Source organism: Camelus ferus, chromosome 17 (genome assembly GCF_009834535.1).
Source record: "Camelus ferus isolate YT-003-E chromosome 17, BCGSAC_Cfer_1.0, whole genome shotgun sequence".
Classification (NCBI taxonomy): Eukaryota; Metazoa; Chordata; class Mammalia; order Artiodactyla; family Camelidae; genus Camelus; species Camelus ferus.
Genome location: NC_045712.1, coordinates 35,719,371 through 35,731,811, shown reverse-complemented (window position 1 = coordinate 35,731,811; position 12,441 = coordinate 35,719,371). Strand labels below are relative to the sequence as shown.

General features: G+C 42.1%; 1 protein-coding gene and 1 non-coding gene across 13 annotated transcripts in view; one reads left to right on the top strand and one right to left on the bottom strand.

Annotated features, from left to right (window-relative positions):
- The window catches only part of ATG7 (autophagy related 7), a 307,849-nt gene that overhangs the window by 95,962 nt on the left and 199,446 nt on the right, over nt 1–12,441 (bottom strand). The window lies entirely within an intron of this gene.
- Nucleotides 6,966–7,038, top strand: TRNAA-AGC. Its single transcript has one exon. It is a non-coding gene; the product is annotated as a tRNA-Ala (tRNA).

The following is a 12,441-nucleotide window of genomic DNA, read 5'->3' as shown; positions in this document are numbered from 1 at the left end:
GTAATGGGTTGATAGATTTACAAAAAAGGGTAACCACAAGCCAAAAATTTACAAAGGAGTCACAAAAATTAAATAAAATCCTCGATAATACAAAGGAAAATTACCAAACCACAAAAGGAAGAAGAAAGGAACAAAGAGGATATACCAATTCAACTGCAAAGATAAGTTCAAAATGGCAATAAACACACATCTATCATTAATTACTGTAAATGTTAATGGACTAAATGCTCCAGTCAAAAGACACAGAGTGGCAGACTGGATAATAAAGCAAGAACCTTCAATATGCTGCATACAAGAGACCCACTTTAGGGAGAAGGACACATATAGATTGAGAGTGAAAGGATGGAAAAGGATATTCCATGCAAATGGAAAAGCCAAAAAAGCAGGTGTTGCAGTACTGATTTCAGACAAAATAGACTTTAAAACAAAGGCCATAAAGAAAGATAAAGAAGGACATTTTATAATGATTAAAGGAGTGATACAAGATGAGGATATTACACTCGTTAATATATATGCACCCAATATAGGGGCACCTAAGTACATACAAGAATTACTAACAGAGATAAAGGGGGATATTGATGGGAATACAATCATAGTTGGAGATTTTAACACTGCATTAACATCACTAGACAGATCTTCCAGACAGAAAATAAACAAGGCAACGGAGAAATTAAATACAATAGAAAAACGAGATTTGGTGGATATTTTCAGAGCATTACACCCCCCAAAAATAGGATATACATTCTTTTCAAGTGCACATGGAACATTGTCCAGGATCGATCATGTACTTGGGAACAAAAGAAACCTCAACAATTTTAAGAAGATAGAAATTATCTCAAGCATCTTTACTGACCACAATGCCATGAAACTGGAAATCAACAACAGAGAAACAAAGGAGAAAAAAAGGAAAGCATGGAGATTAAACAATATGTTATTGAAAAAACAATGGATCAATGAGGAAATCAAAGCTGAAATTAAAAAATACCTTGAGACAAATGATAATGAAAGCACAACCACTCAAAACCTATGGGACACAGCAAAGGCAGTGCTAAGAGGGAAGTTTATAGCGATACAGGCCTTCCTCAAAAAAGAAGAACAATCTCAAATAAACAATTTAACCCACCACCTGAATGAATTAGAAAAAGAAGAACAAAAAGCCCCAAAAAGCAGCAGAAGGAAGGAAATAATAAAGATCAGAGAGGAATTAAATACAATAGAGATTAACAAGACCACAGAAAAAAATCAACCAAACCAAAAGCTGGTTTTTTGAAAAAGTAAATAAAATCGACAAACCTCTGGCCAAACTCACAAAGAAGAAAAAAGAGAGAGCACAAATTAGCAAAATAAGAAAGGAAAATGGAGAAATTACAACAAACAAAATAGAAATACAGAATATCATACGAGAATATTATGAAAAACTATATGGAACCAAACTGGATAACCTAGAGGAGATGGACAAGTTTCTGGAAACATACTGTCCACCAAAACTGAATCAAGAGGAATCTGAACACTTGAACAATCCGATCACTAGAAAGGAAATAGAAATGGCAATTAAAAACCTCCCTACAAATAAAAGTCCAGGACCGGACGGCTTCACCGGGGAATTCTACCAAACATACAAAGAAGAACTCATACCAGTCCTTCTCAAACTCTTCCAGAAGATTGAAAAGGAGGGAATACTCCCAAACTCATTCTATGAAGCCACCATCACCCTGATACCAAAACCAGGCAAAGACACTACAAAAAAAGAGAATTATAGGCCAATATCACTGATGAACATAGACGCCAAAATCCTCACCAAAATTTTAGCAAATAGAATCCAACAACACATAAAAAAGATTATACATCATGACCAAGTGGGGTTCATCCCAGGGACACAAGGCTGCTTCAACATACGCAAATCAATCAGTGTAATACATCACATCAACAAGAGAAAGGACAAAAACCACATGATCATCTCAATCGATGCAGAAAAAGCATTTGATAAAATTCAACACCCATTTATGATAAAAACTCTCGCCAAAGTGGGTATAGAGGGAACATATCTCAACATAATAAAAGCTATATATGACAAACCTACAGCCAGCATAGTACTCAACGGTGAAAAACTCAAAAGCTTCCCACTAAAATCTGGGACAAGACAAGGATGCCCACTATCACCACTCCTATTCAACATAGTCCTGGAAGTCCTAGCCACAGCAGTCAGGCAAGAGAAAGAAATAAAAGGGATCCAAATTGGAAAAGAAGAGGTAAAAGTGTCATTATATGCTGATGACATGTTACTATATATAGAAAACCCTAAAAGGTCCACACAAAAGCTACTAGAGCTGATTGAAGAATTCAGCAAGGTAGCAGGTTACAAAATTAACGTTCAAAAATCACTTGCATTTCTTTACACTAACGATAAATCAACAGAAGAAGAAAGTAAAGAAACAATCCCCTTTAAAATAGCACCCAAAGTAATAAAATATCTGGGAATAAATCTAACCAAGGAGGTGAAAGAATTATACACAGAAAACTATAAACCATTGAGGAAGGAAATTAAAGAAGACTTTAAAAAATGGAAAGATATTCCATGCTCTTGGATTGGAAGAATCAATATTGTTAAAATGGTCACACTGCCCAAGGCAATCTACAGATTTAATGCAATCCCTATCCAATTACCCAGGACATATTTCACAGAACTAGAAAAAATCATAATAAAATTCATATGGAACCATCAAAGACCTAGAATTGCCAAAGCATTACTGAAGAGAAAGAAAGAGGCTGGAGGAATAACTCTCCCAGACTTCAGACAATACTATAGAGCTACAGTCATCAAGACAGCATGGTATTGGTACCAAAACAGACATATAGACCAATGGAACAGAATAGAGAGCCCAGAAATGAACCCACAAACTTTTGGTCAACTCATCTTTGACAAAGGAGGCAAGAATATACATTGGAATAAAGACAGTCTCTTCAGCAAATGGTGTTGGGAAAACTGGACAGCAGCATATAAAACAATGAAGCTAGAACACTCCCTTACACCATATACAAAAATCAACTCAAAATGGATTAAAGACTTAAACATAAGACAAGATGCAATAAACCTCCTAGAGGAAAACATAGGCAAAACATTATCTGACATACATTTCAAAAATTTTCTCCTAGAAGAAATAAAAGCAAGAATAAACAAATGGGACCTAATGAAACTTACAAGCTTCTGCACAGCAAAGGAAACCAGAAGTAAAACAAGAAGAAAACCTACGGAATGGGAGAAAATTTTTGCAAGTGAAACCGACAAAGGCTTGATCTCCAGAATATATAAGCAGCTCATACGACTCAATAAGAAAAAAATAAACAACCCAATCCAAAAATGGGCAGAAGACCTAAACAAGCAATTCTCCAAGGAAGACATACAAATGATCAAAAAGCACATGAAAAAATGCTCCAATATCACTAATTATCAGAGAAATGCAAATCAAAACTACAATGAGGTATCACCTCACACCAGTCAGGATGGCCGTCATTCAAAAATCCACAAATGACAAATGCTGGAGAGGCTGTGGAGAAAGGGGAACCCTCCTACACTGCTGGTGGGAATGCAGTTTGGTGCAGCCACTATGGAAAACAGTGTGGACATTCCTCAAAAGACTAGGAATAGACTTACCATATGACCCAGGAATCCCACTCCTGGGCTTGTATCCAGAAGGAAATCTACTTCAGGATGACACCTGCACCCCAATGTTCATAGCAGCACTATTTACAATAGCCAAAACATGGAAACAGCCTAAATGTCCATCAACAGGTGACTGGATAAAGAAGAGGTGGTGTATTTATACAATGGAATATTACTCAGCCATAAAAACCGACAACATAATGCCATTTGCAGCAACATGGATGCTCCTGGAGAATGTCATTCTAAGTGAAGTAAGCCAGAAAGAAAGAAAAATACCATATGAGATCGCTCATATGTGGAATCTAAAAAACAAAAACAAAAACAAACAAACAAACAAAAACAAAGCGTAAATAAAGGACAGAAATAGACTCACAGACAGAGAATACAGACTTGTGGTTACCAGGGGGGTGGAGGGTGGGAAGGGATAGACTGGGATTTCAAAATTGTAGAATAGACTACACTGTATAGCACAGGGAAATACACACAAAATGTTATGATAACTCACAGAGAAAAAAATGTGACAACGAGTGTGTATATGTCCATGAATAACTGAAAAATTGTGCTGAACACTGGAATTTGACACAACATTGTAAAATGATTATAAATCAATAAAAAAAGTTAAAAAAAAAAAAAAAGAATACAGGCCCTGGAGCTAAGCTACTTGGCTCCAGCACTTATTAGCTCTGTAAACTTGGGGAAATTACGTAGCCTCCAGTCACCTCAATTTCCTCATCTGTGAAATGAAATGGTTGTGAAGACTAAATGAGATAATCCAAATAAATGCTATGACATCTGGAGCACAGCAAGTCCTCAGAAGTCAGCCATCACATCATCATTGTCCAAAGAAGCAACAGACCACCCTATGAGATGAGGAGCCCCCCAGAGTTGAAGTCAGGACAGAGACTTGTCCGCCGAGGGCCAAATACAAATTTGGTATTGCCGACTGTACTTCAACTTCAGAACTGCCAATTAGCTCCGTGCCCCTGAAACTCTTGCACACGATTCAAGATAGAAATGCTGTCTCAGTAGCTGATGTGCTTTTCATGTAAAACTGACTTTTTTTTTTTTGCCATTCCACCAACATATACTTTTCTGAGTGCTTAGTGCAAAGTACCTGTTAGTCGATAAGAATAGGAAAGTGGTCCTTGCCCTCAAGAAGCTGAACGTCCCGCCGAGAAGAGAGGATTAGAGAACCGCACGGCGACCCACACGTGTGCGCTGGGTTCGGGTCAGCCGGCCCTCCGGAGCTTGCCTTTATCAGCAGCCATAACCCAGAGAAGGGTCAGGAGATGACTCCGTCTAGAATAGCCCTGCTCTATGGAACTTGCAAAGCTTGTTAGTAAACTAAAATCCATCATATTCTCCCTCCCTCCCTCTTTCAATCTCAGTCTCTCCTTTCCATTCCCTTCAAGGCACAATTAAGTAGCGGGTCGGCTCTGGGACCTTCCAGTCTGGGACTCCCAAGTGCGTGTGCAACTGGCCCACAGCAGCGGTTGGTGAAGGTGGACAAGGAGCTTCCACGGTGCAAGTTTACAAGGTTCTGCAGGATGCTAGAGGCTGGAGGCTGCCCATGATTTATTGTAACCACTGCTTTAATGCCCCCTTCCTCTCATCCTTAGAAGTGCAGTGAGGGGAAGGAAAGTGGGCCTCCCACATGTGGCACAAGGGGGCCCTCAGATATTCACGACTGAAGCAGGTTCGCTTCGTGGCAATTACAACCAGCAACTGTATGGAAAACCGCTGATCCCCATTCTCTTAAAGCATCCTCTCCCCAAGTGACACTTTCCTTTTGCGACATTATAACCACAGTTCCAGACATCTTTTAGGTTCCATGGGAGCTGGTTGCTGTGTTTTAAGTGTATTACTCTCCTTTAAGATGTTGGGTAGGGGAGAGAGGCCCCTGGGGTCTGTCTTGCACTTTGTGGACAGGCATCCAGGGCCAGGGACACCAGGAGACTACTCACACTGGGACAGTCGCCAGGTTACTGATTGCTCTGTTGCCTCAAGAAACTCACAGCACCTTCAGGCAAGGGAACAGCAGTGTGGTGTTTATTGAAGTCTACATCTGGTAGCAATTTGTCCAACAGCAATCAGCTTTCCCACTCCTTTTCTTCAGTCAAATAACCCACAGGGGCCCATAACCCTCCACAACTGTTCATCTGTGCAAGGCCCGCGTCGTGTCGTTCATGTTCTAATGACAGATCGGGGTTTATCAGCAAGTTTCAGCATGGGAAGTCATTCCCCAGACTGCAGAGGAGACGGCCCCTGTCCTAAGGCAGTGACACTCCCTGACCATCCCCATCTGGGCTGGCCGCTGGTCTGGCACCTGGTCAACAGCGGTGGCCACGGTGCTCCTTCTCTGCCCTGGGAGGCGTGGCCTCGTGATGGTGGGGGTACGCCTGGAAGGAGGAACAGAGAGCCTTAACCTAGACTGAGAAATCTGGTGCTGTGGAGGAAGGGAGAAGCCCTGTGCTCCAAACTCGGAGAAAATTCTTTCTTTCTTTGGGGGGGGTTGGTGAGGGAGACTGAGCAGCTAGTTTGCTAAAGGACTCAATGAGCAAAGAGTACTTTTATGGTACCTGTGGTTAGGTGAGAAGATGGCTCAATCTAGAAAGCAGAGTAAGTCAAGCTTGAGGGGCAAATATGGGCACTAGAATTTCCAGATTTGCAGTAAAGTCCTCAGAGAAAAGCAGAACTACTCAGGCGGGATGAGAACACAGGAACAGAACGAAGGCAGGGACGGACTTGTGCATGCATGCCCAGCACCATCCGCCCGCACCAGCCTCTCCTGTGCAGGCACTGTGCCCCTCTTCCCCGACCACGTGGCTCTCAGGGAGCCTGCCAGTCACCGTGCCCTGCCTGCAGCCCACGCTGGCCCATCCCGGCAGCTCAGGCCTGCCTACTGCCCGTGGTCCAGAGACGGCATGTGACTCAGGCCCGCTCAGTCACAGTCTGGGTCTGGGGTTTTCCTTTTAGAGCCACCGGGGAAGATGCTCTTAAAGCAAGAATGAGATTTTGGAACTGCCTGAGGTCATATTTTTTTGCTAAATGGGGAAAGAAAAAAAAAAAAGAACTGGTTTGCAGTGAGAGAGAATGAAGCCAACAGAGAACAGAGATAAAGCAGTAAGGACAAAGGTGGTAGTGATGTGAAACCCCCCAGTCTAGAATCCCTGGGGCCAGGACTCCATGACCTGGTTATAAATTCAATGTTTATGCTAAAGCTGGTTTGAGCTTTTGGTTTCTGCCATCATGACCAGGGTCTGGATGGCTACAAAAGGCTTTTCATTGAAAATGATTGCACAGGGGAGGTATAGCTCAAGTGGTAGAGCACATGCTTAGCAAGCATGAGGTCCTGGGTTCAATCCCCAGTACCTCCTCTAAAAAAAATAAATAAATAAAAATAAATAAATAAGTAAATAAACATAATTACCTCCCCCACCAAAAGGAAAAATTTGAGAAAAAAAAAGATATTTGCTATTTCAAGCGGGCGAGGGGTGGGAAAGGACAGACTGGGATTTTAAAATGTAGAATAGGTAAACAAGATTATACTGTATAGCACAGGGAAATATCTTGTGGTAGCTCACAGTGAAAAAACAAAAGTGACAATGAATATATGTATGTTCATGTATACCTGATATTGTGCTGTACACTGGAATTTGACACAACATTGTAAAATGACTATTACTCAATAAAGAAAGGTTAAAAAAAAGAAAATGATTGCTATCCCATGGCAAGTCACCGCATTTGTAACTAAGAACTCAATGCTTTTGTTCTGCAACAAGATATAAATATTTCTAGCTCATCGCTGAATTTTTTTTTAACCTTTTTTTATTGGCAAGTGGGGGTAGGGGCAAGAAAGAAAGAAAGAAAGGCAAGTGGGGGTAGGGGCAAGCTCTTTAATTTCCCTTTACATTTAGGGAAAAAATAAAAGCCAGGAAGAAAGTTCTCTGTTACCTGTCCTTTTCCCATTGGTAAGTCTGGAGATGGAACCATGAATGAGTATGAACTTCATTCCCACAGATTTTATTAAAAGCCAGTCTATTCTTAAAAATAGTTTAAAAATAAGAAACAGCAGTTATGCTGACTGCATAGGCCCTGGGACAGATAGCACAGTGAAAGGAACCATGCCACCGAAGAATGCAGCTGTGAAGAAATGGACAAAACTGCTTTTTAAACTGCTCAGTCTTAAAGGAGAAGTGCTGTCTACAGAGCAGAGCACGTCTGGGCCACTCCGCCTCCATCCCCAGACCACTCTGTGTACATCCTGCTCTGCTCCCAGGCTTGCGAAGTGCACGTAAACCTCAAGATGGAGACAAACACTGAGCACAGCTGAGTTTACGTCCAGGCGACTTAGCAAGTCAACTCTCTTCTCTGAGCCTTGACCACGACATCCACAAAATAAGGTAACATCTACCTCATGAGACTTGTGAGCATCAAAAGGCAAGGTACCACAGTTCCACGAAGATTACAGATGACGTAGTCAAGACCGGTTGCTATGCCTCTCCTGGTACTTTCTGTCAGAGATCCAGGATGTACACTGCGCCCCAGGCCATTCTGGAATGCCTGCCCTCATTCTTCTTCCCTGCACTCGGAGCTCAACCGTCAAGGCCCAGCTCAACATCCAACTCTCACCTGGAGCCCCGCCTCTGCATCTGACGCTCCTGAAGGCCTGCAGGTCTCACCATGCACTGTGCTCAGCTCCAGTGCACACCCATGGCCCCGCAGGCTGTGTGACTGTTCCTTCCTGCCCCTCGGCTAGGCACCATCAGCCTCCTGAGGGCCTGGCTTGTACCTCTTTGAATTCCCACATGACCATGAACTTGGAAAGGTTGACCAATAAATATCTGTTGACCAATAGAAGCCACGATTAAAAATGAACAGCATTTAAAAAAATGTACACCTTAGGTTGTTTTCTGTTCCCTTCCCTCCCTGCTCTCCCACAGCTAAGCGAGAAGCAAGATGCATCAAAATTAAGATTTCAGAACCAAAAATCAACTTAATTTTTACAGTATCAAAACATGGAAAACCCCCAGATTCAACACAAAGCAGCTGTTATGTTTGCAAGTGAGAAGGGTCAGCTGTAAAAATACAGACTCAAGGACGAGGGTCACAGGGCAAAGGGCAAGAACACCTCCCAGGACCCTCCACTGCTGATGTGGTCAGGAGGTCAGGGCCGGCGCAGCCTGGGCCGGGGGCTCTCCGCTCCCCAGTCGCCGCTTTCTCTCTCTCAGACTCAAGAGCCCCTCCTACCCAACAAAATGCACTACTTTATCTTACTGTTTTTATAATTCAAAGTCATACACAACTGCCAATCAGAGCTTCGGAACGGGTCAAGCTATCCAGGATTCCATTCTACTCTGAGACAACAGAACTCAGGGGACGGGGCGGGAGCAGGGGTGGAACAACTTAATGGTTTAGCTGCTTGATGTCACCTCATGTTTTAAACGTTTTATTTCTGTTTGGCTTTTCAAAATGTCAAAAATAGCCCTCAATGTCCCATTCCTACCTCCTCAAAAGCCTTAGGCACTGGGGACCCCCGGGGGAGGTGGGGGAGAAGCACTGCTCCGGGTGGGCTGGCTATCAGGGCTGCCTCAGTCGGACCAGGATGCCCAGGTGATACCGGGGATGACCTCACCTGGAGGAGGCCCGCCTGGGAGAGCAGGACGGGGGCAGCCGGACGGGGGCACACTGCCCAGCCGACGCCTGTGCCTCCTCATCTAGAGACGAGGGTGTCAAGAGAGCTTAACACACGTGTTCAAGTTTATACACCAAGTGACTGATGCTTAATTATTATTTTAAAAACTGTTAACGTATAAAGTTACAAACCTAAGGAGAAACAAACCATGGCTAAAAGGTACATTCAGAATCCTGCAGACCACTGGGAACACGTGAACACGTCCTGGATTTTAGGTGGTGTTGCGGAATTGCTGTCCATTGTTCTGTGACAATAACAGTAGTCTGTTTACACAGAAGAGAGTCTGTACGTGCAGCAGATTCACACTAGAAAATTTAGGAGGGAGGTGTCACTATATATGGAACTTGCTTTCAAACGGTTCAGGAAAAGAGAAAAGCGGTGAATGTGTGTGCGTGGAGAGAAAGAGAACAAGCGATAGACCAGGAGTGGCCCGGCGTGCACAGCTGAACCCTAGTGGAGGGTACTGTATTCATTTTACACTTCTTCAAATGTTACTGTTACGTTTCAGAATTTTTAAAATAAACAGTCTTGGGGGAAAAAAAATCCTGTGGTAAAGAGGGAAATTTAAAAAACTGAGATCCAGGTTGGGAGCTAGATCTTTCAAACACCAGCTTTGACTTTTAGCAACAAAACGTCTTCCCGCCGGCCGTCAGTGATGGCCCCGGGATGGCGGGCTGACTTTCTCATCCCAGAAGGCCCCCAGGGGAGGCGCTGGGCCAGAGGCCCTTCCATATCCCACCCCAGCGAAGTATTTACTGGCTGTCATGGTGCAAGAAAGGGTCAGGTGATGTCAGCAGAGACGAGGGCTTTGAAAACTAAGGCACAATAAAAATGGAGGAAATCATTTTCTCATCTACACCAGGTTCATTCCTACAATGAACCAACATGCTCATTGTCACAAACAGAAAGTCACCCCTGCCATCAGGAGCCTGAGGGAGAGGAGGAGACAGGGCAGAGCACAGAGAGCCCCCGCTGTGTGCACCAGGCTTATAGGCTTGCTTTCTTTTCCTTTTAAAAAACCTTAGGGAGAAATAATTCACATACCACACAGCTCACCCATCTAAACTGTGTAATTCAATGGTTTTGGTTTACTCACAGTGGGCAACCGATATCACAACCCAAGATGAGAACATTTCCTCACCTCAGAAAGAAACCCTTCCGCACAAGAAGACCCTCCTCATCTTCCCTCATGTCCCCACCCCCACTCCCTGGCAACCACTCATCTGCTTTCTGACTCTGGATTTTTTTTTCCTTTCAATTGAAGTATAGTCAGTTTACAATGTTGTGTCAATTTCTGGTGTACAGCATAATGTTTCAGTCATACATAAACATACATATATTCTTTTCCATTATAGGTTACTACAAGATATTGAATATAGTTTCCTGTGCTACACAGAAGAAACTTGTTGTTTATCTACCTTATACATAGTAGTTAGTATCTACAAATCCCAAACTTCCAATTTATCCCTTTCCATTCCCTTTCCCTTGGTAACCATAAGATTATTTACTATGTGTGTAAGTCTGTTTCAGTTTTGTGGACAAGTTCACTAGTGTCTTTTTTTCTTTTTTTAGATTCCATATATGAGTGATATACATGGTATTTTTCTTTCTCTTTCTGGCTCACTTCACTTAGAATGACGATCTCCAGGTCCATCCACGTTGCTGCAAATGGCATTATCTTATTCTTTTTTTATGGCTGAGTAGTATTCCACTGTATAAATATACCTCAGCTTTTTAATCCAGTCATTTGTCAATAGGCATTTAGGCTGTTTCCATATCTTGGCTATTGTAAATAGTGCTGCTATGAACACTGGGGCATGTGTCTTTTTGAATTAAGGTTCCCTCCAGATATATGCCCCAGAATGGGATTACTGGATCATATGGTAAGTCTATCTTTAGTTTTTTGAGGAATCTTCATGTTGTTTTCCATAATGGCTGCACCAAACTGCATTCCCACCAACAGTGTAGGAGGGTTCCTTTTTCTCCATATCCTCTCAAGCATTTATCATTTGTGGGCTTTTTAATGATGGCCATTCTGACTGGCGTGAGATGATACCTCATTGTAGTTTTGATTTGCATTTCTCTGATAATTAGCAATATTGAGCATTTTTTCATGTGCATATTGGCCATTTGTATGTCTTCACTGGAGAATTGCTTGTTTAGGTCTTCTGTCCATTTTGGGGTTGGGTTGTTTGTTTTTTTCTTACTAAGTTGTATGAGCTGTTTACATATTCTAGAAATTAAACCTTTGTCAGTCCCATCATTTGCAAATATTTTCTCCCATTCCATAGGTTGTTATTTTGTTTTGCTTACAGTTTCCTTTGCTGTGCAAAAGCTTGTAAGTTTAACTAGGTCCAATTTGTTTATTTTTGCTTTTATTTCTATTGCCTGGGTAGAATGCCCTAGGAGAACATTGCTAAGATTCATGTCAGAAAATGTTTTGCCTGTTTTCTTTTAGGAGGCTTATAGTGTCTTGTCATATATCTAAGTCTTTAAGCCATTTTGAGTTTATTTTTGTGTAAGGTGTGAGGGAGTGTGCTAGCTTCACTGATACTCATGCAGCCTGTCCAGTTTTCCCAACACAACTTGCTGAAGAGACTGTCTTTTCTCCATTGTATATTCTTGCCTCCTTTCTGACTCTGGATTTTTAAATTCTAGACATTTCACAAAAATGAAATACTGTAAAATGTGACCTTTCGTGACTGGCTTCTTTCACTCAGCATGTTTTCAGGGTTCATCCATGTTGTAGCACGTGTCAGAAGCCCTTTCCTTTTTTATTGCCAAGTAATCTTCCATTATTATTCCAACTGTAATATCCACATTTTATTGATCCATTCACCAGTTGATGGGCATCTAGGTTGTTTCTGCTTTTTGGCCATTATGATAAATAATGCTGTTATGAACATCAGTGTACAAGTTTTTGTGTGAACATGTTTTCATTTCTCTTGGTTATGTACCCTGTTTAACTTTCTGAGGAACTGCCAGACTGTCTTCCAAAGTGACTGCCCCATTTTACACTCCTACCAACAGTGTGTGAAAGTTCCAGTTTATCCACATCTTCGCCAACACTTGCTATTGCCACCTT